The sequence below is a fragment of the Meleagris gallopavo genome, chromosome 10 (genome assembly GCF_905368555.1).
Source record: "Meleagris gallopavo chromosome 10, MGAL_WU_HG_1.1, whole genome shotgun sequence".
Taxonomy (NCBI): domain Eukaryota; kingdom Metazoa; phylum Chordata; class Aves; order Galliformes; family Phasianidae; genus Meleagris; species Meleagris gallopavo.
In genome coordinates, this window is record NC_139413.1 from 25,929,806 (window position 1) to 25,957,053 (window position 27,248).

At 42.4% G+C, this 27,248-nt stretch overlaps 1 protein-coding gene across 9 annotated transcripts in view; it reads left to right on the forward strand.

Moving 5' to 3' along the window:
* FGGY (FGGY carbohydrate kinase domain containing) overlaps positions 1–27,248 on the forward strand; it is a 284,157-nt gene that overhangs the window by 63,144 nt on the left and 193,765 nt on the right. For 3 of the 9 annotated variants that reach the window (XM_085231838.1, XM_085231834.1, XM_085231835.1), the window contains one exon: positions 10,321–10,385. The gene's annotated coding sequence lies outside the window, so the exon portion shown is untranslated. Of the gene's footprint in view, positions 1–7,468; positions 7,754–10,320; positions 10,386–17,114; positions 17,218–17,325; positions 18,057–27,248 lie in introns of those variants that run through there. The other 6 variants (XM_085231830.1, XM_085231831.1, XM_085231837.1 and 3 more) reach the window with 4 other exon arrangements.

Genomic DNA, 27,248 nt, shown 5'->3' on the forward strand with positions numbered 1-27,248 from the left:
GCCGCTGCAAAACAGAAGAATCAGACCTGGGCCTTACAGATGGATTAGTCTCTCATTTTAGCCCATGTCTGCCTCTTTATATATTTAATTATTTGCATAGGTCAGATCAAATAGGAGTTGGAGCCAGTCCATTTTTAAAGTCTTAGCTGAACTCAGTACAGCAGAGCATCTGGCAGGACAATTTCATTTCTGACTCCCACTGTTAATGGCACGGCTTTGGGCCTTTGGGTAGGCAGGCTATCCTTATCGCCTTGGCAGGCTTCCAGTTCCAAATAATAATCCATTAATGTCTGCCCCGCTGGCATTCTTGCCAAATACAAGGGATATCTTTTAAATAAACATTGGCAGTTCCCAGTCGGAGGAAAGAGAAAGGGAGTAGAGGAAAAACAATCCTTGACATTTCAGTGACTTTGCAGGGCTAGCTGACACCTGGTACCACCCTTATCTGCAAGTGTTTATGCAGAGCTGCAAAACACAGCTTCTCATGTTGGCTCCTTTGCTTTCTTTAAATAGAACTGGAAAGACTTATAATGATAGGAGTAAGTTTCTTGGACAGGCACTCTTTTCTTTGCCTTTTTTTCCAGGCTAGGGAGACCCTGTGTTAATACTAACATCCATGCTTCTGTTTTCCTCTGAAGTTCAGCAAGCACAGTGTAGCAACCTTGTTTGTCTCATATAGTTTTCTTTCCCAGTGGATTAGATACAGTACAGCTTTACTTTCATGGGGGCATTTTTCCGCCCAACTTTCTTATCACTTCAACCAACAAATCCAACAGCCACATTGATCTGCTGGGAATCAGGGCCACCAGAGCTCACTCCATTCTTGGCGTTTCTTGGGAAGTGCCTTTTCTGTTTGTTTGCACCGTTTTGCTTTCTTTCTGTACAGCTGAACTCTCATGATAGCTTGAGATTTATTTTTCCAGCTGTTACATTTTGCTTAATAGCAATAAAATTACTTGTTTGGATATTGCACTGTATCAATAAATGAGCTGTCTAGATTTTATTTTTGCAGTCCAGTTAAGATGTGGAATAGGATTCATTCTTTCAGAATGTGACAGGAGACAGTAAGATATTTACTGTTCAAAAAACAACATGGGGTCAATTGTAGAGTTTGCAGAACATGCCTTTGAATGAATGAATCCTCATTTAGGGGCACTTAGCTTTGATGTCTCAGTACATCCCTTTCTGAGGTAGGGTAGCATTTAAATATTTGAATGTGTTTTCAATGAAGATAACTTAATCACCATCACGGGGAACTTGTGTGTCTCCTAATTAAGATGGAATCAATCTGAATGTCCTCAAACCAATCTGTGCTTTATTTATAGTTTGGTTTATTGCTCCACCCCTACCCAGCCTGTATATGGTAAAGCTTCTGCTATTTCCTGCACAGTTATTTAATGCTGGAGCCAAGCTACTTGCAGTTCCTGAAGCATAACCAAGTAAAGCAAATGTGCTTAGAATGGATTTAACTGGAAACATTCCTAACAGATAGCAGATCTCATCCCAAGTGCATACTGGTCCATCCTACGGCAGAAACAAAACATCATTACCTCTTCACTCTGTAGACTGTGTCCTGACACTTGAGGACCTCTCTTAATAGTCTGCACTTGAAAAGAATTGTGAAGAAATGTTCAGTCCAAATGCTTCTGGCTCTTTCAGAAGCAAACTATAATTGAAAATACTGTGAAGCATCTTTGCAGTGGAAGTTATCCCCCTTAGTTGTTGAAGTATTGCAGCAGAAGTTTAAAAAGGAGACAAGGAAAGAAGCGTGTAATACTGGGAGAGTGCTTGAAATAGGCAGATGCATATTAAATAAACGTAGGTCCCTAAAGTGGATTAAGGTGACACATCTATTGCTTTTATTGTTTTATTAGTCTCTCCAAACCCTCACTGCTGGAACATGTAATGTCTCTAATTTTGCTGGCCAAGAAGATGCTAAGTGCAAGTGTGTTCAGGTAGGGAGGAAAGAGGCAGCTGCAGCTGCTGTGTAGGCTAATAAAACACTTTGACAGGCATATTTACTAGGAAAGAATGCTCCTTAGTAGCATCCATTTGAATCCAAATCTGGAGCTGTTAACTGAGTTCAGGTCAGTCTATCAGAGTCCTTTCCTGTGGGGAAAACAGTGTTGTTAGCCCCTGTAAGTGTGAGGATGCAGGGTGAACAGACACAGCACTGCTGCTTTTAGTGGGGAGCTGCTGATTTGTGCCACGTGAGGTCTGTATTCTAGTTTACTGAAAGCAATCCTTCTAAAAAGCACTGCAGAGTGCTCCAGTGGAGCACTGCAAAGCTGCTGCTGGCACTTGGCTCCCTTGGATGATAAAGCAGGAGTGGCACAAAGAATATGTGGCATCATTTGCTAAAGAAGCATCTGGATTTACCCACCAGCAATTTGCCAACCTGTTCTTCAGTTTCAAGCAAATAAGCAAGACAGAGGTGTTGATAATAAAAAAATCCTGTTTTGTGAAAATAGGAAACTGAATGCAGAGCCATGCTGAGGCCCAATTTGTGTCTCTCACTGTGGTGCCTTCATCTCTACCCAGGAGCTGATAGCAGCAGAGGTGAAATGCGTATTAAACACTGGGGAATCCACCTAGGAATTAATCTCAAGGAACAAAATCAATGGCAACTCTGGCTTCTAACCCTTCTGCTCACAGAGTTAATTGTTCAAACAAGGCGTGCTGTATCGGAGACACTTCAGGCCTTGCTCATTTAGAGACTTAAGTATTTTCTAACCCAGATTTCAAGAACAACAGTGTATAACTGTGCTGGAACAAATGCTATTTTTAAGTTTCCTGTGGTTTGAGAAATTTTCAGATTTCTCTGTCTGAAGGATTGAGGGATCCAGAAAACGAGTTCTGAGTTTCTGGTATAAACACTGACTGAATACATAAATGAATCGTCACCGATTTTCTGGATTGCAGTAGGTGAAAGAAGCTTAAAAATTTCAGCTCTGCTAATGTCACTCCAGAGCGGCTCCAGCAATTTCAGGCTTTCATTAAATATTATTTAACTTACTTCAGGAAAATCCCTCTGCTACTACAAAACAAGTTTTTCCACTCCTACAAGTCATGACCCATACAGAAGCAGCCCATGCTGATAACCTGTTGCATAACTGATACTGAGTCGGTCTGCAGTGAGAGAGGCTCTGCACCTGCTGACCTGCCCAGTCTGAGCAATGTGAGCTGCCACATCCTCTGCCATTCATGGCCTGTGCATCGTTTTTGGTGCAAGCAAAGGCAACTCACATGCAGATATCTGTAGGTATTTGTGAATGTCTCAGTGTATGTGGGAAGACACTGTCCATCTTTCTGCAGAATCCATAACCATAACATCACGGAATTGTTTGAGTTGGAAGGGACCTTTAGAGGTCATCTGTTCCAACTCCTTTTCAATGAATATCCTGGGCTGCATTAAAAGAGAAGTGGCCTGCAAGAGAGGAAGGTGATTGTCCCCCTCTACTCGGCTCTTGAGAGGCCCCATCTGGAGTCCAGGCCTGGAGCTCCCAGAACAAGAAAGATGCAGAGCTCTTGGAGCGGGTCCAGAGGAGGGCCACTAAGATAATCAGAGGGCTGGAGCACCTCTCCTGTGAAGAAAGGTTGAGGAAACTGGGCTTGTTTAGCTTGGAGAAGAGAAGGCTCCAGGGAGACCTCATTGTGGCCTTCCAGTACTTGAAGGGAGCGTATAAGCAGGAGGGGGAACGGCTGTTTATGAGGGTGGATAGTGATAGGACAAGGGGGAATGGTTTTAAACTGAGATAGGGGAGGTTTAGGTTAGATATTAAGAGGAAGTTTTTCACTCAGAGGGTGTGAACAGATTGCCCAAGGAGGCTGTGGATTCCCCATCCCTGAAGGCATCCAAGGCCAGGCTGGATGTGGCTCTGGGCAGCCTGGTCTGCTGGTTGGCGGCCCTGCACATAGCAGGGGGTTGGAACTGATGATCATTGTGGTTCTTTTCAACTTAGGCCATTCTATGATTCTGTGACAATTCTACAAAACTGAACAAAGACATATATACCTCGATAAGGCACTCAGACCCTGGTCCAGCCTCGCCTTGAATGCCATGGCCCAGCTGCCACTTTGTGGTTTTCCTTATGGAAGGATCTCTGGAGCCCTGCTGGTTCTCACTGGTAGAGCTGCTTTATCAGACTTGATATAACAGGTACTGAGACTGTACAGTAAAAATACTTTCCATTTTCATTATTATAACAGTGTGTGTGTTATTCCTGGATTTGACACGGTCCCTCTGACACAGCCAGCAGTGCCTATGAGCACGTCTTCTTTGTCTCTGCTATAAATGTGTTCACAAGCTCCATAAATATCAATAGTTATGATTAAATGTAAAAGTCACTCAGTGCCAGTACTTCTGTATTGGCATTAGGGGAAAAGAGATAGCAGAAGAGGTAAGAGTTTTGTTTTTGCTGACTGAAACATTGCAGCAGCAGAAACGATGACACTTACAGTAAAGTCACAGTCTACCGAAGAATATAATTCCATCATTGCCTGGAAACTTAGCACTTATGCAGGGATATTTTTCACTCTTGAGGAATATTAAAGTATGTCAGTGAATGAGAATTACTTCAGACATCCAGGAGACCATAGGGCTTATGAATACTTGGTGACCAAAAGACTTCTTTCCAGTGATGCCACTTGCACAGGCCGTCCCTAACAAGCTAACAGAATGAAGTTGAACTATATCCCTCAATCCACATGTCACTGTGTGCCTCTGCCTCTGGGAGTGCCAGGCTTCAGTGGGGCTCTGATGGGAGGCTGCTGCTTGATCTTCTGTAGAACAGTATACGTATGTACAATGCACACGTGTGAGAAACATCACATTTTGTGGCGTGCAGTGCACAGATCCTAGAGACAGACTTTACAAATGTGATATGAGAATAGCACACAAATGAGCGGTTGCATGGCTTAGAAAGTTCTGGTGAGGCTTTACACTGAAAGATGACACATCTGGCATCTGGCTTTTTTACTTTTTGTTCCTAACTCAATGTTCTTTTTCCAGGGAAAAAAAATAAACGTCAAATTGCTCTAAATTATATGGTTTTGTATTAGCAGCATACGTCTATCTATGAAAGTGCAGAAAGTATCACATATACAACCAGCAAATTGTGTTGTTGGCCTAAACAAAACTGGAAAATTTTAAGAAGAACCACTGTATAATGTCAGCTTGCCCCAGTATCTGCTTTTGGAAGCCTCATTCTTTTCTTTGAGAGTTATTATGCCAACAGAGAGAAAATGAAATGGAAACTAAGAAAACTATCATTTTCCCTCTTCCCCCCTTTCTGTTCTTTTCCTCTTGGGAGTGTTTCTGTTTGTCTGGATAAAACTTAGCCATTCCAGTACCTAACTGCTAGTCCGGATTGCTTGCCAGCTTGGGAAATTGTTGTGCAGGCTGCCCCTAAATAACTCGAGTCCAACTGCAGAGCACCTGCTAGTTGATTGGGAGACAATAAAATTCAGGGCAAAGGCTTCCTAAACACAAAGGCTTACTTGTGGAAAAGGTCTTTGTTGATCTTGGATGAAGTTGTAACCACCATTTGATGACTTTAGTGAGGCATTGTATGGTGTACTAAGTCTGTACATGTGTTTCTGTGTGTGAAAAAACAACACCTGAGCTAAACAGAAGAGACCAAAACTAAACCAAGTCTCCTCCTAACGATCTTTCTTGAGACATATTTTATGGAGCGCTCCTGAAAGGACTTTTTGTGTAAGACCATTGGAAGCTCTTTCCAAGGCTGTGATTAGAAGGAGTGCCAGAGCCTGTGGCCACTGCTCAGTTTGCAGCTGGGATCTCCCAGCTTCCCAGTTCAGACACTGACCTGGCCCTATAACGGTCGTTAGCCTTGTTGGGGTATGGAGGAGCATGAAAAAGGCGATTTTAGAGAAAAATATTCTTCACTTCCTCAGCCCCTGTTCATTCAACTGCTACCATGCACTGCTGCACCTTTAGCTTTGCACTGTGCCTTCTGTCTGCTGGACTCTTTGAGGCATTTATCCCTTCTCTTGGAGCCAGTTGTGTGTTCTGACTCATTCAGTATTGTGTTTGTGGTTTATTTTATGGGGCAAAGCAACTGGGATGACCTTGTGAAGATCAAACCAGAGTATTTTCGTATGACATACAGTTGCAGTGTTAATTTTCAAATTCATTTAGTGATAATACTGGCATTTATTCGTTCTTTACAGAAGTATGCTTGTTGTGAAATGTGGACAGCAACCTTATAACTGATAACTTAGTGGATCTGCTAATTAGCCTATTCATTTTCAGAAACTGAGTTTAAAGGAGGCAGCTCTAAACTGCCAGGATTCATTGAGCTGTTCCCTGGAAGGCATTGGTGTAATCCAGACCCCACTAGAGTCTGTGAGCATCTTTTTGTTTTGTTGACTTGGTTTCCAGTAAAGGATTATGAAACTCTTGAACATCTCTCGGTCATGCTGACTGGTATCTGAAGGATCTCCTTGCTCCTTTCTTTTTGTGGTTCAGTTGCAGTCTGGCAGAATGATTTTGACTTTTAGAGACAGACAATTTAGTGAGCTGAGGCAAAATTTCAAACAGCATTGCCCAAAATATTTATGAGGATCAAAGCCATACCATTATCAGATAAGTTCTGAATACTTGCAGGATCTTTTCAAGAACCACTGCATCTTTTCCCAGCAGCTCTGCAGGGACCGTTGCTTAGGCTGGAGGAAGCTTGCTCAGCACACAAGTGGGATCTGCCACTAGACAGGGCTGCCTGCTCCATCCAGGAGCTGGCCAGGAGCCAGTAGTTAATTCTTACCATCCAGGTTACTTTCCTTTTTCTAAGCATTTCAGTCAAAAATGAGTTATTTCTTACTATCGTGCAAGGCAGCACCTCTGAACTTTTGCCGAGTTTGGGATTTACCACTCCATCACACTCATACAATGTCTTTTACCCCAACCAGGTGCCAGAACAAACAGAATCCACGCGTGTAGATGTAAGGCACCCAGGCTCAGGTTGAGGGAAAGCCTCTCAGTACCCCTATCACACACAGCAAGCTGATCTTTTGCTGTGGTTTTTGTTGAAAACCTGATGGTTAGCGAGGGCTGGATTCTGAGACATTCAGTATGGAGCAGGACAAGCAGAACTGACAAACTGGATGACTGCCCGGTGTGATACAAAAAAGGCAGAGAAAGAGAGAGCCTTTGGTATCATTCAAGAGCTTGACTGTTTTTTTCGGTAGGTATTTTTCCAGTTCACAGCAGGCCATTGACACTAGAAAGTGCAGCAACAGCAACCTCAGTGGTGAAACTGCCAATGTTACAATCAGAGGGAGATAAAGTGAAGTATTTGTTGGAGGGGCAGTACCAGGAAATGGCTGAGACATCACATGACGGAGGATGTGCTCTGTGTAGCACAGGGATGTATTTACTTACGGGCTAGACTTCTACCAGTCTCGACCAAAGGCTCCTTTGGCTATAAGTTATTTGACTTACCTGACCCACTCGCAGTAGGAAGTGATTATATAGATAGTAAATAGCTACCCCACCCTTGGCAGGCAGACAGACTCTTTGCCAAAATGGTCTAGCTCAGCTTTACGGAACGTAAAATATCCTACCTTCCTTGTGAATACCATCATTTCGAAGACATTAGAAGCTGCTGCTGTTCCAGTAAACTGCTCCACTTCTTGGCATTCGATCATCGTGGAGAAAGCCTCTCAGATTTACCTCTTACCATCACCTGGAACACAAATCATACATGAAGAATAAGCCTGGAACTTTTCTAAGGTACAAATCACATCTGCCCCTGATGATAAAAGCTCCCAGGCCCCCTGGCAGGCAGGGAAGTCGCCACTGATGGAGGATCCTAACCGGAGCTTCACACAGCCATTCACTGAGGTGCTAAATAGAGACTCCGAGAGAATTTCTCCTGGACTTTTTCATTTTCTTGGAATGATAGTTAGCTTAGTTAGCATGCATAACACGTTTCGTAGTGATTAATTGTTGTTAATTAATGAACGGGTTTCAAATTTTAAGCAAAGTGCCTGAGACATTCTGTGTAATTTATCATTTTTAACAATCATGTTGCTATTATTGGAATTCTTAACTCTGAATTCTGTTCTGCATAAGTAGATGAGATTTCACCAGAACCTGTGGCCTGTACCACAACTGAACATTAGCATAACCCTGTGACTTCTCACCAAAACAAGATTCTGATCTTGCTTACATCAGAACGTCATTGGAAAAGGCCCATGAAAAACCAGCAGATTTATGCTGCTGCAGCTAAGAACAGAATCTGGCCCAAAAGAGGTTTTAAAACAAAAGGACTACTTTCAAATTAAAATGATGATGTCCTCCTGTTGGGCTGTAGGAATAGGTGAAGAAGGAAAGGGAAGCAGGGAAGAGCTGTGTCAAGGGAGTCAAGTCTACACAGTTTAATTCAGTTCATGTTTTTGGTGTTTGTGAGAATTCAGGTGCTGACACTTCAGATGCTGGGATGGGCTCGAACATTTAGCTGAAACTGAAGTAAAATTTCATTTTCTTCAAAGGTCATTTAGCAGAGGTCAGGGAGTAATTCTTCATTTTGTGCCAAAGCAGTGACTGTTTGCTGAAGCAGGCCCGATCCTTCCGTGTGCGTGGGGCTCATGCATTGCTGCTGGCTTCCCTGCACACCACATGCTTGCTGCCTGGTTTAGATGGGCTTAGCAGAGCACACAGATAAGTTAAAAAGGATTTGTGCTCCTGTTCTCCTGGATCATCAGTCACGTATGTAGACTGTTAAGGACAATGTGCTGCACTGGGCTCAGCAAAGGATTTTAACGTACTAATGCAGAGATCCATAAAGGGCACAGGCACCCAGCTCTGAGGCTGGGATTCAGAAGCTTTAATTAGGATGCTGCTTTGCCTGCACACCGAGTTGGGGGAATTCAGTGCCTAGTAATGGGGCTCATGTGAACCGATACTCCGAGCGGGGGGATTGAGTTAGCGAGCTGGAAAAATGCTGAAGAAAAGGATAAATCACTGCGCTTCAGTAGGCACCTAAACCCTTTTCTTGGATCTGACCCTGAAGCTGAAGTTTTAGCAATACGTCCCAGTCAGCCCGTGTTTACAATTCCACTGAGTTTCCTTAGGGAAATAAATCAAATTAAACTTATTTTTGTTTGACCCTGTTATTAAAGTAAAAAGCTGAGCACCAAAGTGTACTGGAGGCCCAGTGTTATACTGGAGCCACACTTCCCTTGTTTCTATTCCATTTATGAATGCCCTTCATCGACTAATCGCTGTTTGGCACAGTATTAAATTTAATCACTGAGCTCCAAAACGTTGTAATGTGTCTACCTACTCCATGGTTCCATTTGGATGGAAATTTTCTATCTCGTTTAAAGACTATTAAAGCCCTGTCTTTCTTGTGCAGAACAAAAGGGCGTTGTTTACTTTGTTTTGCATTATTTTCCTATTCAACAAAAGATGATTATTCTGTCTTCTCAGTGCAGAGATCTTGTGAACATGTAGACCTCCTCTCTACTTGCTTTTCTTTTCCAGGGTGACGACAAAATAGAGAAATTTCCTTCATGCAGAAACTTGTGGTTGAAATGCACAAAAACAAATGTTATTTATCTAAACCTTCAAGGTTTTCCTAATGAAGGTATTAATTAAAAAGTGACTGTGAGTGAGGCATAATTGAACGAGGAAACACTGTTACAAGGCACAGCAGCAGTTGTGATGAGAATAATGCACATTTATGATTAAGAATGAATGTCTCAGGATATGGAAGCATTTGTTTCAGTCAAAACCTTTCGACCTTGTAAGAGAAATGCAGTAACCCCACAAACATGCATTGGATCCCATTGTTGCCATCCCACTGTAACCTATGGGGAATAGCTATTTTGATCCTTACGACTGGGCAGGCTGTAGGCAGGAGAACAGGGTGCTTGCTTTTTGAGAGCCAGCAGCCCAGCCACAGTGGGTTCATTTTCTAAAGACCCATTTATTGAGTGACGCAAGGTGCAGATTATGACTCACTCTGCATAGGTTAAGTTTTGAAAAATCAACCTATATTCATCTTTCTGGCACCTACACAGCTGCATAATGTATTTATTATCTCTTGGGTCCCATTAACCCTTTCAGAGGCTTAAAAGTGATCTGTAACACAGCCCTGATGTTCTTATCAAGTGGATTTGATTTGCTTCTCTTATATCAGTGGTGAAGTAGTGAACAGGGCAGATTTTATTTTCTCTGGTCACAGAGCAGTTCATCAGTCTGGTTTTGGACTTTTCCTCCTTTTCTAATAGCACTCATAAAAAACATATTGTTTGCTGTGGGTATTTACTGATTCATGGCACTGTGTTTTCCAGGTCTCATCCAGATGAACCAGGTACCCTTCGATCTCTGAGTCCTCCAATGGTCTTGCAATGACACTGTAAGTAATCACTGTTGATTATAAACAGCTTTTCAAGCAGAAGTTTGGTGCCAGTCCAGCACATTTTATTAGCTGAAACATTTCCTTGTATTTCCCACTTGTATTGCAACCTATTTTTTATAGTAGATTTAAGAGTATGGGAGCAGTTTTGTTGTGCCTGAAAGGCCTTTAAAAGGACAGAACCACCTCTTCACCCTCTCCACCCATCTCCTTCCCCATCATCCCTCCTTTCAAAGGGAGAACATCAGGAAGTTTGGGGATTCAGATGTGGTTCCTAAACCTGTGTTAATAAGGAAGGTCTACTACACTGCTGGAAATGATGTGCAGCCGCTTGTTCCTGTATTTCATCTCTCCTTCCTCTCAGGAAACCCAGACTTCAGGGGAAGGAAGTCCCCAAATGATCCTTGTACATATCATTAGAAAAAATGGTAGTTGCTTAAGAAGAGGGTGTTTACCTTACATGCATGGCTTCATGTCTCCACCTATCCCTTTACTGTGCATGCTGCAAATAATGACAGCTGCTATAGGGTGTACACTAGGAAATGAAGCCTCTCTTTCTTTCACCCCTTGTCTGTAGTTCTAGCTCAGCAGAATTTTCATTCCCTGGTAATATGGCTGGAGTAGAGGAGGGACTGTACCTTCTCTTAGTACTGTGGGTAGATGAATACTGCAGAAACCTTTTCTTTTATGTTGAATCAAGCGCTGAAATTAATTTACTTCCTCTCCGCTCATAAATACTACATCTCAGCTTTCTGCAAGCCAGCGTTTGTCAACATACTCGCAGAGATTCCTATAGAAAGGAAGTGGCAAAACTGCATGTGAGATTATTTACAGCAAATTAATGTGTAAAATGAACGTAGGCCAGGTACTTGTCTGTGTCTTTACTCAGGAAACACATATTATCCTGTGACATTCATGACCAGTCATTTCTAAACTGAAAATGGATGTTGCAGAACACAAGTAGGGAACAGACTGGAACCAAATATAAAAATACATATGCTGTTTTGCAGCTCATAATAAAATTTACTGAATACTGATGAATAATAGATGCATTTAAAGGAAATTACGATCTGCTACTGTTTTATCCTTGAAAGAAAAAAGCAGATTTGCTTATGAATTCTCTGTAATGGTTTATACTTTAAGACAGAACAATGGATGCTTGATACGAAACTCACTGGAATCAATAAAAAGACCCCCCTTTTATGCCCCACGTTTGTAGCCTGCACAGAAGTCTGTTATGGCAGCTGCCACCTTTACTAGCTCACCAGGGTTCGGACCAGCTTCCTCCAGGGCTGCAGCAGTAACGAATCTTAAGTCTGGCTGAAACAACCTCGTATTCCCTGGGGACCCAGCACAGAGGTGGACCTGTAACACACTCACCTGTGTGTTACATCAGTAAGTCTAGTATGTGCCGTTCCAGTTGTAGCACTTGTAAATTAAACAGAGAAATAAGCTGCTCTTTCGCTTCTTGCCACTGCTGAAATATGATCCAAGGCTCAGGTAGATTCCAGCTGTGATCTCGCTCCGTGGTTATGAACATACATTTATGTTCTCAAGACGTTATAGCTCCTTCTACACAGGCAAAAATTGTAAAAACAAAATGAACAACGTTCTCTGTGTACAGTAGAGTTATTTAAAGCACCTGAGGGTTTGAACATAAGCAGACACTGTGTTCGCATACAATATAAGCAGGACTTCTGGGTTTTGGCATTTAAAATGACAATTAAAAATACAGCAGGCATGTTTGAGCAACTTTATGGGATGCCATAAACATCCAGAAAAAGATTCCTGACAAAAGTAAAGATTCACAGAACAGATTCTTTTCTTCTTTTCGTTTCCTACCTCGGGTTTTAGTCTGGTGTGTTGTGATACACCACAAAACTAATGCAACGAAAGCAAAGGGCTGCAATCTGACATAAGAGGGAAAATGGGTTTTTGAGAGAGTCAGAGCTTATAACTTGAATGGTTCTGTTCAGGTAATGGTTTTAACTTCCTGCTCATTTTTGAGAGAGTCAGAGCTTATAACTTGAATGGTTCTGTTCAGGTAATGGTTTTAACTTCCTGCTCATCTAAAAGATCTAAAAAAAGAATAAAAGCCCCATACAGGTCTGGAAGGTGGAAAACACTTTCCTTCCACAACACAGAGGTGGACAGAATAGGCTCAGAATCTCTTTCTGGCACAATTGTGCATAGCATGACTCTGCCTGAATTTTCTTAGAGATATCTGCCACAGGAGCAATGCTGCCACCTCGTCAGTCAGCTCTTCCCACTGTGGCCTCCTGACGGCGTGCTGTGGCTCACAAACCTTTGGAATCTGTTGTGTACCTTTAAGCATCATAGTGTTTACACTTATATAGGGCACCTCCTGTTGTGACTGTTTTATAGGCATTAAGTTCAAGTGAGAAGAACCTGAATCACAAATTAAGGATTTAATTACAAGGCTCTTCTTCCTCAGTAATTTTTTTTCTTGCCACTTGTAAACGTTTGACAATAAGAATAGGGAGCTGAAGGTGAGTTGGCTGCTTTGGTTCTTTGTACTTGAATACTCCTTCATCTTTTGGAAAAACGCTTTGAAATCAGACATTGAGTGAAATTTCCCCTGGGATGTCCAGCTCTTTCCTCGCCTTCAGAAGGCAGGCCAATTATAGTATGTTTTTGGATACTCCTGAAATCCCTATCTAATTTCAGACATGTCTTTCGTTCTGCACATGCATTGAAAACACATAGCCATCAAGAGAACCACCTCCCAGCACTCAGCCAAAGCAAATCCCTCCCCAGCTTCCCTGGGTTTCACTCAGTCCTCTCTCTCTACAGGAATCACCCAGGTGTAGCTCCTCTAAAGAAAGTTTTTTGGGTGTTCACAAGCAATTTACCTTCTTCATACGCAAAGAAGCCAAGGAATTGTTTGTCTCTTCTTTCTTGTCAGTGGGCACCCAGTGCTGGGATTGTTTTTCAGGAGTCAGGGATAAGTGCACGTGATGTTCCTGGCAGCCCAAGGGAAAGCAACACATTCATTGGTGATCCAGCATCCCAGTGAGGGCAGGAAGAAAAGGAAACATCCAATTTATGCACACAGACCAACTCGCAGTGATTGGGAAAGATATCTGCCAGAAAGGAGGGAGATGCAAAGTATCTTAGGGTTACATTTGTTTCCCGTGGTGGTGCATTTGCTTTGTTTTAGTTTTCCTTTCACCTTCCCCTTACTATAATTCAGGACTGCGTATGCAGCAGCTGTTTCTCTCCTTTGCCTGTATGTATTTCCTTCGGTGAGGCAATAATTTCACAATCTGAGGAATCCAGAGGCAATCTCTTTTTACCTCTCCACCTTGCTAGTTGTAACCTCTTGCTCCTAACCCTGCCCTGGTTGCAATACTATGCTGTGAAACAAAGTTCAAAGGTGCTTTTTTTTCACCTCATATTTCTTCCCTTCTCCTTGGGTTCTTCTTCAGTGTAGCCCCAACAGCAGTTTTGCCCATCAAGTGCATTCCCCAGTGCTCCTGCTGAAATCCTCACCTCCTGGAAACATGACCTTGGGCTGGAGCTCACCCCTCACAGAGGTGCTCAGCACAAAATGAAGTTCAGGCCCTTTGAAGAGCTGTTTCAGGGGCTACAGTGGGCATGAAGTAGGGTGTGATGTTAACACATCCTCTGTGCAGGGTAATTTGGGTGTTAATTGTAATGAAACTGCTGTGGTGGATAGTCTTTCTGGCTATGAGTGATCTTATGTGCTTAGTCGTTGCAATAGCAGCTATGTGACTTTTTCATTTATACAATCAACTTGAAACTTTCCTGATGAAATAAGGTTTGTAATTGCTGCTGTCAAAAAATCATAATAGGAAAGGCAGTTGCAGTATGTCTCCAGAATGCTGTCTTGAACTCCTATACCTTGCTTAGCATTGCAGATATCTTCTGCTGTGATGGAGAAGTAAAGCTGATCTGAATGTGGAATAGATTTGAGTAAACCCTTTCACCTGTGCAGCAGGGCAGAATCACTCCTTGCCTTTTATTTGCTCATGCTTTGCCCATGTTAGTCACAACCAACAAAACTTCAGTTGTTTGGGCAAGTGTACCACAGGCCAGTGCATCTCAGTCTTAGCACATTTATCTTACTGTTCAAGACAATTCCTCACACTCTTTGACATTTAATCCTGTGGGTATTTGTAGGCTGTTATGTCTGCCCTTATTGTTGTTTAACCTAGCTATAAGCATTTAGCTCTGTCCTCATAAATCATTTCCCTTCAGCTCCATGGCTACAATGACTGCATTTGCTCCAAAGTATGAAAAAGCCAGGCAAAGCCTACCCTTTAAATGACTACACCCACAGGATTTTATTGGTGGCACAAAATCAATGCTCAAGCCATGATTTCATTCCTGGTTGACTGTGTGATCTTTTTTACTGGTTACACTGACCTAAGGATCTATATCAGCACTGCTCCAGACTTTTTTTCCTGTGTCTTCCTACATACTCTTCGTATTTGCTCCACCTCTTCCTCCAGCTTTAAAACCACCAGTTTAGGGCCACTGCCCCTTCTGCTGCTGGAAGCAGCCTCTGCTTCCTCTTCCTTTGTCCTTCACCGAAGTGCTTCTGTACAGCCAGAAGTTGGTTCCTGCAGGGAAGCTGGAAAGTGGGCTCTCAGTGCACCACCTGGGCTCAGCATCTGGTGGGTGCAGAGAAGCAGGAAAAGGAGGAGTCACAAGCTGGATACAAACTCTGCCAAGACCTGTGTCAAGAACTCACCAGCAAGCTGGGAGTACATGGGAAATCCTTGCATTTTTACCCCCTTCTTCTCCCCCCAATTCAATATCTCAGCGCTGGGGCTTTCTGTGCTCCTCGTTTGGGGACCTCTCTAAGCTTTGGGAGTGTCTTCTCTGAGCTGCATGCGTACGAGTTTCAGGAGCTTGGTGGTAAAGCCAGATTATGATGTTGATTAAGGAATTTTTGAAGATATCATTGCTATGTATTATCACCTGGATCAGGAGTCATTCAGGAGAACCCTGAAAAATGCAAGAAGGTGGGCAGACTAACCAATAGCTGCCTACTGCAAACTTCTGCTTCTTTTGGATTTTTGGTTACAACCATAGATAAGAGAAGGACGAGAGATCTTTCATCTATCATGTGATATCATCCCATCAATATAGGGTATCCTGCCATCACATGTAAAGTAAGAGTGTTCTCTTCCTAACTGGCAGAAGTTTGGAAGTTGCAAAATGATATTGCAAACAAGAGTCAGGATGTGACAGAAGACACTTTCCCTTCCTAAAAAAGTAAATAAAATTTAGACAATCATCAAGTCCATTATCTCTTTCTTTCCTACTTGCATACTCGTTGTAACTCCCCTATTCTCACCTCATTTGTTACTGTGTTAGATGTGGCTGATTACTTCAGTGCGTTTTCTTTCAGGACCCTTTTGTCTCTGAGTTGGAATATTTGTCTATTTGCCATGTAGCAGATGACTTTGGTTCTGAATTTGGAATAACTGTTCAAAAGCTACATCATCCCTGAGCTGCAGACCCACCCTTTGAAACTCGGAACATTTATTTTTACTTTTCTGAAGTCTGAGTTGTCTTCAGACATGATTAAGAGAGTCCTATATAAGCATGAGTTAAGTTAAACTGCGTAACCATGTCTGGGGAGTTTAGTCTTATTTAATGGCTTTGTTCAGTTATTCTACCTGTTCATCATCTTTGCATAAACATTAAAAACATACAATCATTGCATTTCCTCCTCTGAAATAAGAAGATTCTTATAGCAAACAATCCTGTATGTGTTTCTTTGTTTCCTTATGAGTATACACATGCACTTCTTTATTTTGTTGAGTAACTCCTCCAGCCATAATTTTTCCACTCTGTTTGCATCTCTTCAGATGCATGGCAAGCATGGCAGAATGTGTAACCAAGTGTAACCAGAAAAAAGGAAAGCCAAGTTCCTCTCTCAGATCTTCATCTTCATGGAAATGTTGTATCCCTATTGAAGCAGTTGAAGAAAAAGCTACTGATGTTCAGCAAACTGTATTAGAATTTTCAAAGCCATGGCATCATTTTGTGAAAACGGATTTTCTTGGACCAAAAATAAGAAAGAAGAAAAAAATCAATAATCTGTTTGGGAATGAGAATCTTTCATTTCACACTGGTTTGTAGTTTAGTGAAGCTTTAGCTACGCAAAAACATATTCACCAGGAAGGGTTATTGCCGTGCTCTCTTATGTTCTGACACCTGTTTTCGTATTCTTTGTCTCTGGGCACTTTTTTCCCCAAGTCCACAAAATCTGACCTCTCTTACTGGCTTCTTATATTCCTTCACTGTGTATTGATCATGCTATGATGATGACCTCTATAGAAACTCTCTGAGATACATGCATTAAGTGTTGAGGCAGCCCTTTCACCTGCTGCACATTCATCAGAGTAGATCAGAAACAGAGCTGAAATACTTTCAGAAAGTGGGGTTGAATGTTCAGAATGAACCAGAGGAGATCTCATTGGCAACATCCTTGTTATCACTGTCCTTTCTTCTTTAAAAATCATAAAGACTGAAATAGGCTGTCTGATAGAAACAGATTTCACACTAGTATTGCTGGAATGAATATAGAAACAGCACAGTTTAACAATAGTCCAGGATCTGCAAAAATATGCTATAATTCCTCTGACCTCCTCAATGAGATGTGAGAAATGTTGTGGGACATAGCTAATAACCTTTTATTACCTTTGTATTGGTTTTGTGAATCTGTTCCAGCTTTTTCTGCCACGAAAACGTGGGAATCCCTGATTGAAGGCTGATCCCATGAATTGCTAAATGGCCTCATGCCCACTGACTCAGGAAAGTGTACGTAAACTGGGTAAGCAACAGCTAATTACATCCCATAAAACATCTCTTCAGCCTGCTTCTGGATGAGCCATTTTATCTCAGAACTAATTGAATGTCTCGTCACTTACTTTTAATCCAGTCTCTGCTGAAGGCAGTAAGAATTAATGTTCTGATATTCCTGGGGAAGGAATTGGACCCTGACTCCAGCAAGTTGGTTCCTCTGAGCAGATGGGTGTGTCAGCAGTGCAGCCAGAGCAGGAATTTTGCAAGAATCACAGCCTGATGGTAATTCTCTCAGTCCTGCTCAGGAGAAGACATTTAGCAGACAGCAGAGAGGACTGATCCATCCTTTCTAACAAGAAGAAGGATACATTACTGTGGCTTACTCTGCAAACATCTTTGCCTCAGAGGCTGTACATTTACAGCACCAATAGTTGAGGGAAGTGTAGGAAGGTTTCTGTCTACTTCTCAGCCCATTTCTAAGCAAATAATAATAACATAGTAGAATCCAGCTGACCTGAACATAAAATAGCATTCATTTAAAATGCTGCAACATGTTTAAAAGTCAGGATGCATCGAGAAAACTTCAATATTTTTTAAGCTTTGGTTATACTGGGAGCTGCAGACATAAAATGATTGCTACTTCTTACCTGTAGCTGAGAAAGGAATCGTGCATCTCTTGACATCAGACATTGCTTTAATCTGCTCACAGCTTGTTTTGTTTTTCTCTGTTTCATTTCCCTTTACTGTGTTAAGTTTTGACCCTGAAAGGTGAGGAAGTGAAGGAAATGGAAGAGTGAAACTTGGGGAGTCTGACACTAAGAAGCCAAGGGAACCATGAGGCAGTCTGTCTGGTTGTGAGATGGAAATGTAAGTCGACTCCTCAAACTAATTACTTTGGAACCCACTTACTTGTGACTGTGGACTCCCTTAAGCATAAGTCTTACATTATGTCACCGAGATGGCATTTGGGCTTGATTTATGTTGGCACAAAGCTAGCTATAAACGGCACATGTGTGCCCATAGTTGCCCCTTTTCAAACAGAACATGATTTTAGAAACAGGAAACATGGCTGCAGCAGGAGCACACCAAGCCTCTGCTATGTCAACAGCCTCACAACTGCAGGTATCCAGGATCTGCACGACGCATTCATTTTCCACCTATTTCAACTCAGTCAGTAACTTGGAACACCATTACCAGAGATTAACGGTTGGTTGATGGAGCAAAAATGACTTATTAGGTGAAATGTACTCCTCTAAAGACGTGTATCTGAACAAGAACCACAATCCACATCTTAATCTTTTTCTTTCATCCTCTACTGAGTCTGTGGCTAGTACTTCATGGTGATAACCTCTCTCTCATTTTTTTTTCTCCTTTGGAGAATGAGGCCAAACTATATTAATTACAGCTGGTTCTGTAGTCACATCGTTTGTCTTTTAAAAGTTATGCTCCTTCCTGTCCAGGTAAATACAAATTCTTCTGGTCATGTTCAGGGAAGTTCAAACTCTTCACTGTTTCTTAAAGCATGTTAGAAACAATTCAATACATGTAAGCAATGTTCAAGATTTCTTGTATGAGATAGATATGCATATATAAATAAAGAACAAAAATTGCAGAGCATTTTTGATGACCAACATAACTGTATTTTTGTTCCTCAGATGCATTTATTTGCATATTCAATCTTTGTGTGAACAGTGGGGAGCTATCAGTAGGCACAAATAGCTTTCTCCATGGTGCTTCATCCACTTGGATGTGCTCTGCCTGAAGTGAAATAAGCTTTTCTGTGCTTCAGGAACTAGGACCGAAGTCTTTTAAATAGAAGTATTCTACCTTGTGTGTTGGAAGCCAGCAGTAACCTGATTGCAGCTCCTGCTCAGTGAATGTAGACAATTTGAGTAAGCTACAGGAGTAGTACTGTTGTGTTACTCACTGAAGATTTACAGTCCTTTTGGAGATGATGTGAGAATATATTTCCATCAGGAAGATTTTTTCCTGTGTCTTAGGATTCCTTGCTTATTTTCTGATTGAAAAGTCTACTAAATTTGTCAAAACATTTGAACCTACAGCATGAAAATCAATGCCAAGCTCCCTGCACTTAGAGTTTTGATGCATGGATTGTTTCAAGCCTGATTGCCATTAATGTTACCCTTGATGTCACAGAATTGTCACTTTGGTAGAAGCTCACTGGTCTAGAGGCAGTAACTGCAATGCCCTCGTGAGCTTGAGTTGGAATATTTTTTTCCCTTTTTTGGAAGTATTGCTTGCAGTAGATGCTGAGTCTGAATTATACTCTTTTGCTGTTTAGATTATAAGCATGCTGTTGTGTTTGGGACAATATTATGTCAATAACAGGTACACTTATCAGAAAGATTGGGATACTGTAGGGCTGAGTAGATATCATGAGGGTCGGTATTTTACCACCCCTAGATTAGCACCCAGCACAAGAGTAGAGGGCAGAAAAGTATTGTCAGCACAGAAATGCATGATGGGTCCCTTGGTGGGAGCTGACGATGCCCCAGGGAAGCCATAACACCATCTCTGCTTCAAGAGCAGCAAGCAGAGGCAGCACTGCCTTTGGGATCTGCAGGCATCTCCCTGCCAGAGCAATGCTCATAGCAATGCGGCCTTCAGATATGGGAAGATCTACTTAGGAGAAAAAATATTTCTTTCCAGTAGGTAAGAAATGCAATTACCAAAATTTCACTGTATTCCAACTTTTGCCATTATGACAATGCTTGAGATAATTTTTTCTCTTCAGAATTTTTTGAATCCAGCTCTTGTATCTGTTACTGCTCAGTGCTCCTTTCGCACCGTCTCTAAAGGGCTTACACCAGTGGGCTTTACTGGATGATCAAGTGTTACTGCCTCTGGAGTTTGGTTTGTGCCGTCTGTAAGAAATCTGAAAGCTGGGAGGTCTCCAGAGCTGCTAGTTAGAAGATGCTGGAAACCAAATTACTTTCATCTGAAATAAGTACAACTCATGATGCATGTTGTCCTTATGTATTTGTGCAGTGGCAGCATGGCTTTAACCCTGAGCATTATTAAAGCCCCCAACTAGTTCTCATATTTTATAATCTTTATGCAGACCAACTTTAATTTTTATATTCTGCGTGTACTTGCAATTAATTTACATGATAAATGTGGAGCAGTCAGAACAGGATATTAAAAAGGAACGTCTGGGGTGAGTGTGAGTAGGACACGGACGTAGCGGCTCAGAAGCACACGCTGTTTGCTGACGTTTGTCAGTAAGGGAATGGCATTATTCCTCCTTTTACCCAATTCCCCGCCTGGAATCCCAGCCCAAGCAGATGTGTTGGCAGAGGATGAGATCGGTCATTGTGTCTCCTGATGGCTTCTCCTGATGGTTTGAGGTGATACTAGCTGCTGCTCCCACCTCCAGCTTTGTTTGCTCCTGCCTGGCTCTGGAACACACCGCTTCATCCCAGCCGTGCCCACATTTGGGTATTTGTGAAGCAGAGTCAGTGTGAACCGAGGTGGGGAGCAGCAGCTTCATGTAACTGGACCCTGTTTCTATGTTTCTAGCCCATGCAAATAATCCAGAAGAATAAAAACATTTATACTCTTTTTGCATGTAAAGCATGGAAGATTAGAAAGATGACCTGGGATCTGTCAGCTGTGCTGGTCAGAGGGATGCACAGGTCACTCTGGAAGGTTGCCCTGGAGCCTCTCTGACTACCGGCAGCTCCAGCCCCTGTGAAACCTCCCCCTGTGCCCCTGCACTCCCCCAGACCCTTCAATCTTCCTTATCTCTCCTACCCCTCATCTGACCCCTTCAGTCCTGCTTTCAAAGAGTCTCCTTCAGAAGCTGTCAAGGGATGCAGGAAGGCAAGCAGGGGTTATCTCTGCTTGCAGGTTATCTCCGGGCTTGCTCTCAAGAAATCTGTGAGCAGTACAAGTTATCCCCAGCTGGAGACAAGCAGGGGCTGGGCTGCTCCGTTCCGTGGGGCCAGCTGTCTTGTGGATACGGGTGAAAGATGAGAACTCTGAAAATAGTGCTAGGGTCGTCCCAGAGCCAGAAGGAGGTGCCTGTGATTGGGAAACGTGGAAGGAAAGATATTTTCTTCTCATGTATTTGGGGACTCTGAACACTTCCTGGGTAAGGAAGGGCTTCCTGGAATTCTTCGGAGTGATTTTATACCCAGAAGGGAATTATTTGATGCTGGTTCCAATATAAACATGAGATTCAGCTTTGCAGTGAGACAGCCCTGTGACAACCCCCTTCCAAAATGTAATCAGTAAAGTTTTCCCCTGATGCAAACTCTGTGTCTGATTCCAAGTTGGACTCCTGCTTGCTCACTCCTCGGCTGGCTTTGCTGAAACTTCACAACATTTAGTCTTGCTTTTCCTTGCAGTGCTGAGTCACTCTCTGATTTGAGTGAGAACCATCATGTTTGTTACTCTAAGGTTTGTGAGCCTCTGTCTGTAATCCAAATGAAAAAAAACTGCAATGTCAGTTTGCTCAAAAATAGGTTTTTAAGAGTATTGTTCTGTACAGTTCTTTTGTGTAAAACACTTGTTCAAATGTTCTTTTCTCTGTCACTTCTGGCCACTTTATCTGTGTCGTGGGAATCTGGACTTTGGCAGAATCAGACACTTGAGAAGCATGACCAAAGGAAAACTGAGGTTTGAATAGATTTTTCAAGGTAAGAGGTGGCTCATCAGAAAGGGCAACACATCACTGTGTCTGCTAAGTTTTCTCTCTGTCCTATAATGAACTATAAGAGTTTTATGTCTCAGCTCTTTTTGACTGTTGTATAATGCACTTTTTGGGGTGTTTAGCAAACACTGGTCTTGAATTGCTCTTTACAGACTTGACATTTACCTCTGCAGTTCCTTATTTCTGCCCCAGTTCATTCTGGTCAGGCAGGAAGCTCATAAAAGGTGTCTGTAACAGATCTGTAGCCATGGAATTTGGATCGCAGGGCAGATGAATAACACAGCTTTCTTTGAGCAGAAGATGCTCATGTCAAGCAGGTATAGCTCACATCCGCCGAAACCCCAGACACACGTGCAGACAGTGAGGGCTGGAGCTGGGGGTGCACTGGGGAGCTCTGAATGTCAAACATCAGTCAGTGACTTCAGCAGCATCACTGCTCACAGGGCTGGGGCTTTGTGGGGAGCAGAAAGCAGGAGGCGGTAGTGCATATGCAGTGCCTTGTGGGCTGTGTGTGCACCGCAAGGATTTTGCAGGGGACTGGGGATTGTGCAATTATTACCAAGGCCATAATTTTCAGGATTATACTCATGCACACAGAGGAAAATTTCTTTGCAGAATTCTTTACCGATGATGAACCATAAGCCAGAAAGAACACTGTTGGGTTTTCTGATGTCAGTATGAGCTGGTAGAGTTGGCAATCAGAGCAAGTATCCTTCAATTATAGGCTGAACAAGTTGAACGGAAGTCACTGAGGCATAACCAGTATGGAACCCATAGTGCTATTATTGTATTTGCCTCTTGGAAAAAAAGACATGCTTAGAAGGCCGTAAACTGTTCCCTCTCCTTCTCTCTCCTCAGCTGAAGAATTAATCTCTTTGTCATATGTGACAGCTGCACAAGTAATAGGAACAAAACATGTAGGTGTTGGGAATAAAGTCATTAAACAACATGCTATTTCTTAAGCACATCAAGTTCTGGACAGATTTGTGCTACAGCTTTTCTGTGTCATGTGCGCAGGTGATAAAGAGTATTGAAGAATTTCCAGCAATAAGAATTTCATTTCTTGCCTTGAATCAAATTGTGATTCAGAATGAAAATATCACTGAGACACGGGCTGTAGTGAGAATATATGACTGCTGTTTCCAATCACCCTATAATTAGACGGGCTTTTTGTTGCTGATGCACGAGCCCAGGCAACCTCTGCACGGCTAGGAGCAATAACAAGAATTAAAATTCACTTTCATCTGAAAAGACAATAGTTGATAAGCAAATGGTTGAAAAATGTTATGTTCAGTGGTTCTTAGAGGTGTTCAAATCCAGGTTGGATGGGGCCCTGGGCAACCTGATCTGATGGGTGGCAACCAGCCCATGGCATCGGGGTTGGAATGGGATGATCTTTAAGGTCCCTTCCAACCCAAGCCATTTTTTGATTCTATGGCTCCTCGTTGAAAGGGCAGTATTATTGACACAGAAGTGTTTCGTAGTAAGAATTCTATTACTATAAGCAGTAATATGGAATGGAAACAGACTTGTTGAGTTTTTGCACTTTTTTTTTCTTCTAAGTAAATTTAGTAACTAAGTTTTCTTTTGAAATTTTCTGCTATCTATGATATGATGATGTCATATAATTATATGACATGATCAGTAATGATAAATCATAAATAAAAGATAAAATATTAGGTGTTGTACTTTCGTGTCTATAACATGGCTCCAGTTTTGGCTGTGGTAGCTGCCACCAAGATGTCCACAAGGAAGCAGCCAGCCCTTTGGCACTGTTCATACAGTGGGAAAGTTTGGGAACTTCTGATCTCAGAGTTGAAGGCACACATTGACATTTTCTATATGCACTCCCCCAGGTTTGAGTCTACCTACTTTCTCTGTGGAGTTTTTAAAATGCCATTACTCAGTGATTCATCACCCACACGTGGAGGGAGGAATTCAAATCAGATGGGAAACAAAATGACAAAGTGCTCTCCACTGGGAAAAGGAAGAGATAGATAGGACTTTTGGCAGTGGAACAATTAGGGAAAGAAATAAAATCATTGATGGGGAGAACAGGGTTCTGTCATTTGGTTAAACTGGAACTAGATAGGAGAGCAACAGAGAGGGTAGTGGTGGGGAGAAGGAAAAGGTATGTTCACTGAACCCTATCTATAGCAAAAATACTGGGGGACAACGCGGTGATGGGCAAAGAAAGCCTTTTTTTTTTTTCCCTGGGGACACCCAACTTGCTTTTCTGAGTAACACTTGCCCTTATAGGTAATGACCTACCAGTTTCACCTGCCTGACACAGGTGAAGTTAGAGTGGTGATGAATTGACTCTTGGATATCTGTTTAATTGGCAATTACAAAAGGAACACAGCAGGAGAACAAAATCTCAAACAACCACGAGTAAAAAGGGTATAATTTTCTGAGCAGAACAGTGTCTACAGAGTGCCCTCAGCTGTGTTCCTTCCCCAAGGAAGGAACAGCCTCCCAAGCTGGTGGCTGTGTAGAAGAGATGTTGCACCATATGAGTTCCAGAGATAGGAAGCCTGGTGTTGCCTGGCACACATCTCCCTGTGTGTGATGTTTGCACTGGCTGAGAAGTCAAAAACAGGAGGTGGAAATGAACTACACAGGAAAAGGTTGAAGGAAAGTAGCTCTGCTCATGTAGTTGGTTGAAGGTGTTTTCCTCAACAGAGTTTTAACCAATGCTTTGCCATTTTCATGGTGAAGTGACCAGTTGCCTCCTATTGCTTGCCTTTCTGCTATACCTTGGGTATAAGATATGATTTCTGCCTCATTGTGCTATGGATTTGCTCCTGACCTGATCACTAGAGAGGAGTGCCTGGAGCTGTCTACCAGTTATCATGACACAGTCCAACACTGTAGCAATGAAGTGGCCTATCCTTTATGTCAGCACACAAGGATTATCACGTGGTCTATGTTAACTAACCACAAATCTCAGATAACCTTTTATAAGGTGTTTCTAAAATACATTTAAAAACAAAATCATGTAAAAATTTTGCGCATTGCCTTCTTGTTTACAAGCCTTGTTTACAAGAATGCAGATGGGTCACGCTTTCAAGATTCTTCATGCAATCAGTGTTTGGGAAATTTTTTTTTAGACATAATTATATACCTCCCAGGGCTGGATCTCATTCAACTTGCAGTTTAAATCACAACAGTTAGTAGGATTGTACCAGACTGAAATAGCCCATGGAAGAAATTTCACACATTTGTAAAATGCTTCACTTTCACTAGTTTTTATTTATTTATGTATTTGTACGTTTATTTACTGCAAGGGTGATGTCGAAGTACAAGCTATTTTGTTTAGATAAAATCAAAACATGCTCATTCTTAAAAGCAAGAAAGCAAAATCAGGTTTTCTGTGTTTGGACAGGCCTACAGTCTTTTATATATCACCATTTCTTGAAGGAGAAAGCTCAAGTGGACAATATCTGCTCTTCACTTTGCAGTGAAACTGGAGGTTGGTCAAATCATCGGGCAGGCTGGGCAATCTTCAGGGTTGATTTGTCCCCTTCTGTCTCTCGGGCATTGGAGCCCTGGTGGATCTGTCCACACGACTCAACCCCAAGGAGCTCTCCTCATCTCTGCCTGCCCTATTTCTTCATCTCTCTCCTTTCAGAGAAGGTTCAGAATGCTTCTTGAGTATGTTTTCTGTGTTTTGAGATAACACACAAAAAGGAAACTTCTTGATCTCTTTTTTTCCCTATCAGCTCTTGGGAAGCCTTTTCCTTTTTCCCTTCTCACATTCACATGACTGTCAGAAGTCGAGGAGCAAATAGGTAAGCAAGCACCAAAACAAGCACAGCAGAGCGAGCCATCTGGCGTGCGGAGGAGGGCCGACTCCTACAGCTCTGATCTCAGCACGAACACACAGCATCTGTGTGGGGCTGGCGATAATGGGGATGTGCAGCACAATTAGGAAGATGAAGATCTGGCTCTGACACACCCTGGAGGAGGAGATGCCTGATGCCCAGGCACTTGCTGCAATAGCTAAAGGAGCAGAAGCTTCCGAGCAGCAGGAATGGGTCTTTGGGCACACATCACTCTTGCAGTTCCTTCCTGGGAAGCATCATTCAGGGGCTCCGCGCTTATAATGTTGTTCTGTCTGTTCCATGTGATGTAAGGAAGTGTCATAACAAAAAAAACAGCAGTGGCTGCTCAGCCCAGCTGAGCTTCAGCTTCCTTCCTCAAGCAACCTAATGGAAACAACGTTCCCCAGTGGCCTAGGGGGCAGCCAGAAGTTCCTTGTTGCGGCTCTCATGGGAGCTTTGGAGGCTGTCGATGCCAGGGAAAATGGTTTCCCAGCATCAGATTCCTTGAACACTACAAGTCCATAGGCAGCCCTCCAGTGCCGGCCACACTCTTCTCTGCAGCAGCTTTGCCAGCCCTGAGATGAACTCGTTCACTCATCACACCTTGGCAAAACCAACAAGTTTCTGAAAAATGCTACTGCTGCTGTCTGGTTTTGGGTTGTACTCAGCCCTCACCCTACAGCTGCTGCTGAGAGAAACCGTTTCTTTATGGGAGTGAAACTGATGGTTTCTGAGACTGGGATAAGATGAACCGTCAGCTGTAATAGAGCCAGCAGCAAAACTGTGAGTGGGCATCAAGCTGTGAGGCAGTGACACACTGCTCTGTTCCAGCTCTCTTATCTACTTTTCTACCTCCCCTTCTTAGTGGAAATGGTGATATTACCTAAGGATACTTCTGAAGATTTAAGTGGTTCATCTTTTCAGCAAGCTTCAAAGACAATATGGCTATGCAGTTGTAAAGTACTATCTGCCACTTCGGAAAGATGTTCCACATTTCTGTGAGATTTAAAGCAAAGTAGAAAATTAGGCTATTTATCCTCCAATTCACTGGAAGATTAAGTTTCTATAGAAACTACCACTTCAGAGTTATTTACGTTTCTCTACTGAGAAACATCTTGAGAAAGAGCATTCCCATGAATGGCAAATAGAAGTTACATTTCTCATAATAATATAATGTTTACAAAAGAGCGTGTGTGTTCTAAGCTTTGTTATTGGGTTGCTCTCTAAATTCTGGTCTGTTGAATATAATGCCATGTTTATAGTAGCAACTGATAAGTTACAGCAAAGAAGGGACTCGATTTTACCCATGGGAAAAAAGATAGTGACATGTAAAAGTAATGTGTGAAAATTCCTCCGGGCCCCCTGTGGTGATGAATCTGCACCGAAACAGAAGATTGAATCTAATATCTCTGTCAGAGCTGATTCTTTAAAAACTCATTTCTGAGTAAAGTTACAAGGAAAATGCTGACATTTTTAGCTTTAAATGGAGCACTGGTCACATATGCTTGTGAGTGCAGTTAGAATGCAAGTGTTAGTTTCTGTTACAAAGCTTTGCAGTCT